The 4691-nt window shown below is 38.8% G+C and overlaps 1 non-coding gene across 1 annotated transcript; it reads right to left on the reverse strand.

Annotated features, from left to right (window-relative positions):
• Positions 1 to 394: 394 nt before the first annotated feature.
• On the reverse strand, positions 395 to 501 carry LOC141682215 (small nucleolar RNA R71). The gene has a single exon (XR_012559616.1). It is a non-coding gene; the product is annotated as a small nucleolar RNA R71 (small nucleolar RNA).
• Positions 502 to 4691: the final 4190 nt, after the last annotated feature.

A 4691-nucleotide genomic window follows, 5' to 3' on the forward strand; every position in this document is an offset into this window, starting at 1 on the left:
CTATCTAGTAGTCAACATGATATAGAGAATCCTACAGAATCTACTAGACTAAAACATGTTGTTTGCAGAAATGTGCTACAATACTTATTTGTTACATAAGCTACACTCTCGATGGATGTTAAATTGTCATCTGTCGGGACTATAAAGTTCATCCATCGGGACTATATTAGAACATCCGCCGAGAGCTACAATATTCACTAAGTTAAATCTATTAAGGTGTTTTGTTTAACTTATCATCAAGTTCACAACATATTCCTAACAGAGGCTTTTCCCATTCTCTCTAAGGGATAAAGCTAAGTGCTGGTTACATTCTCCACCAGCAGGTTCTATCACCACTTGGGAGGATCTTGCTCAGAAGTTTCTTACTAAATTCTTCCCTATGGCAAAGATAACTGCAATCAGAAATGCTCTTACTCAATTTGCACAGCAATCGGGAGAATCTCTATGTGAAACTTGGGAGCGCTACAAGGAGATGCTTAGGAAGTGTCCTCATCATGGAATATCTGATTGGGTGATCATCAATTGTTTCTATAACGGGTTGGGAGCACAGTCAAGACCCATGCTCGACGCAACATCAGGTGGAGCATTATGGGCAAGAAGCTATGAGGAAGCTTATGATCTAATTGAACTGATGGATGCTAATGAATATTAATATCCAACTCTGAGATTGCCACAAGGCAAGGTAGCAGGAGTTCTTGAAGTGGATACAGCTACGGCTATAGCTGCTCAACTAAAGGCGTTGTCTATGAAGATCGATTCTCTGGCTAACTATGGTGTTAATCAGATAACCAGAGTTTGTGAGTTGTTTGCAGGTTAACATGCGATGGAGTAATGCACTATATCTAGTGAATCAACTCAGTTTATGAGCAACTTTCAGAGATCGCAGCAACCGGTTCCAAACACTTATCATCCTGACAACTAGAATCATCCTAACTTCAGATAGAGCAACAATCAGAATGTTATGCAACAGCCATTCCAGTAGTTTGGAGAAAAATAATTCAACCCTCCTGGTTTTCAGCAACAATTTGCACCAAGACAACAACTCCTACTTCAACAATAAACTCATGATGCAGGTCAATCTTCGAATGAAAAATCTGAATTGGAGGAGCTGAGGCTTATGTGCAAAAACTAGGCTCTTATATTCCAAAGCCAGGCTGTTTCTATCAAGACTCTTGAGAACCAGATAGGACAAATTGCTAACACCTTATTGAATCGACTACCAGGAATGCTCCCTAGTGATACAGAAGCCAATCCTGGTAAGAGGGAAATCGAAGAACAAGTGAACGCAATCACATTGAGGTCTGGAAAGCTCCCGAGACCCCAAATTCAGCAAGATGAAGATTCTGAAAATTCTGTCCAGAATCTAGGTACGTCTGCATCCTTACCAATTCCAAAAAATGAGATTGTAGCTGAAACAGTGGTGCAGAAGGAAGCGGAATTGGAATCAAGGAAGAAAACTGTGGAACACACTCCTTCTGAGGTAATACAGGGGAGAAACAGGTCTATCATCCACCTCCTTTTCCTAAGAGGCTGTAAAAGCAAAAGTTGGATAAGCAATTTGCTAAGTTTCTGGAGGTGTTCAAGAAACTTCATATCAACATACCTTTCGCTGAAGCTCTTGAACAAATGCCTAGCTATGCGAAGTTTATGAAAGGTATTCTCTCTCGAAGAGTGAAGCTCGATGACTTAGAGACTTTTGCTCTAACGGAGGAATTCAGTTCTGTGCTGCAACAAAAGTTTCCTCCGAAGCTTAAAGATTCTGGAAGCTTCACTATTCCTTACACCATTGGAAACTTGTCGTTCGATAAGTGTTTATATGATTTGGGAGCTGGCATCAATCTGATTCCTTTGTCTATCTTCAAGAAGTTCGGTTTACCTAATCCAAAGCCTACATATATATCCTTGCAGTTGGCTGACCGTTCTATTATATATCCACGAGGCATTGTGGATGCTGTCTCGGTCAAGGTGGACAAACTCATATTCCCTGCTGATTTCGTCATTCTAGACTTTGAGGAGGATACGAAGATTCCCATTATCTTGGGAAGACCATTCTAGGATACAGGCCGAATTATGATTGATGTGCAAAAAGGAGAGCTTATGATGAAGGTTCATGATCACAAGGTCACTTTTAATATGTTCAAGGCAATAAAGTTACCCACAGCTATGGAGGAATGCTTTAAAGTACTGATGGTCGACTCTTTAATGAATTCAGAACTTGAGAAATTTCCAAAGTCAGAGACCTTAGAGAGATCCTTTATAGGGGAATCAGTTATTGAAGATGAAGAAGGAGCAGAGCAACTGCAGGTTTTGAATGCACCTCCGTGGAAGAGGAAGTTGGATATACCATTCGATTTTCTTGGGTTAGTAGAGCTGAAAATTTCTTAGGAGCATCTCGAGCCGTCTATTGAAGAAGCTCTCACACTTGAGCTCAACCCACTGCCAGATCACTTAAGTTATGCATTCTTAGGTGCACCTCCTGACAAGTGGTTGGACTATATCTATGATAATCTCAAGGGTGACCGGCCGGTTCCTCCCCTACCTACAGAGGGTTCTTCTCATGCATCGCAGATAGTTGATAGGTTTGGTCTTGGTGAACCGCAGTATAGAAGGTTGATTCGGCGTATTGAGGCCATGCATGACATCCACCGACATTTCTTAAAGATCTGACACAAGCTATCGGTATTATTTTCCGAGACACGGGTGTCGAGGTTGATTAGCCATCTGATCCTCCACCCGAAGAGGGTGATCCTCCCGCTAACTAGGTATGCCTGAAATCCTTATTATTACCTTCAATGAGGACATTGAAAATTTTAAGTTTGAGGGTGATAATGTAAGGATTAGTTTGTGTGTGTCCATATAGTTTATATAGATTCATGTTGCATATAGTTGTATTTCATTCGTAGTGTTACATGATTGTTCATATAGGACATATTTGTTTATTTTATGTGATTTCATATAGTTGCATTTGCATGCATATTTAGCATGATCCCTTAAGATGAACTATGCTATTTGATAAGTTGTTGTTGATTTGAGTGTGGTGATGATGAATAGAGGGATGTGTAAGTCTTAATGAATTGATTTGCATGCTAGAAAAAATAAATTCACAAGTCTTATAGGATTGCTTTTGATCTAGATCATGATCATACTTGTTTATTTGCTGAGATTTAATCACTTGGTTATATCTAGAATTTGTGATATTCTCGTAATGACGTAAAAACACTGATTTTTTTATATGGAGAAAAACTTGGATTTCATTGCTAGTTGTTGCAAGGCTAGGCGTCAAATGGCTAGTAGCCGGCTCATATTATTATGAGTAGTCTAGGGTTGAATGAGATGAAGCGAAATGCACTCATTCAGAAATTTTTGAAAAAAAAAAGAAAAAAAAGAAAAAAAAAGATAGAAAAGAAAAAAAGTATGTGTTTATGTATAATTGATCAAGAGTGAGCTCTTTAATACTCGAGTTATTAAGTTCTTAGGGGACTTTGTGCCTAGTGACCTAAGGCTTTTTATATTCTGGGATCCACTAACCTAACGCTCGCTACATGGGTATTATTGTATATGTCTTTTGGGACCTCATTCATTGCATGGTGAAATAAGCATCTTTGTTATGTGTTCAATAATAGCATGAATCCTTGTATAACTCTAGTAGAAAGGAGGTGTTGTGAGTCATTATGTATTTAATGTCTATTCTAGTTATAAACTGGTGATTGCTTTGATGATAGATAAGTTATGATTATTGATCTAGTATCAAGAGTATTTATGGTAAGCATCCACACACGCATGTTTCCGGTTTATGAGTTGGTTTGTGGGGTTTATTCGAACTCTGTTTAGAGTCATTGCATTCTTAGAGGCATTGGCTTATTCATTTGGTTATGGTTATTCTGAGGGGATCGATTGCATTATCATTTAGTTGTATTCACATAGTTGCATTCATGCATTATGTTTGTTTTATAGTTTTGAGTGTGTTTATGTTTGAGGAAAATCATCGATTCAAGTTTGGGGGTGTGATAAGTGGATTTTATATCTACTTGAAACGCTTCATTACAAGCTTAAGTTGGTGTTTTGGACTCAAGTTGTTGGTATTTTTTATAAGTTTTTGCGTTATTGCATCGTAGGCACTAGTTGGATGAAGAAAGTAGCTTTTCATTGAAATATGCTGAAAAAAAGAAAGAAGCATTTCATTTAAATATGCTGAAAAGAGATCAGAATTGGAAACCGAGGCCATTCTTAAGTTGTATAGAATCTCGTTAGCTTCGCGTGGGCAATTGAATCGCCTAATTCTGACGAGTAGAACTCAAGATATGGCCAAAAGAAGAATCAGCAGAAAAGTACAGAAGTCAGGCGCGGCCGCCCGAGAAACAAGCGCGCCCGCACTGACTTTCTGCCAAAACAGCGTGGCCGCCCCGCCCCGATTTTTGCCCCATAATCCTGATTTTAGTAGAAATTGAAGGTATTAAAGGTCCTGGTCATCCTGGAGCCTATATATATCAATAAAAAGACGTTTTTAACAAGGAGGCTCGTGAGAGCAATAAGAAGTCCTAGAGAGCACGAGAAGGTTACGGAGAAGAAGACTTTTGTTTTCTTTAATGTAGTTGATACTTGAATGCTTTTTTCGATTTTTCTTTAACCCTAGTACTCTTATATTGTTTTATATCATGTTTTCATTGGAACCCATGGTGACGATGAGTTCG

The sequence above is a fragment of the Apium graveolens genome, chromosome 8 (assembly GCF_009905375.1).
Source record: "Apium graveolens cultivar Ventura chromosome 8, ASM990537v1, whole genome shotgun sequence".
Taxonomy (NCBI): domain Eukaryota; kingdom Viridiplantae; phylum Streptophyta; class Magnoliopsida; order Apiales; family Apiaceae; genus Apium; species Apium graveolens.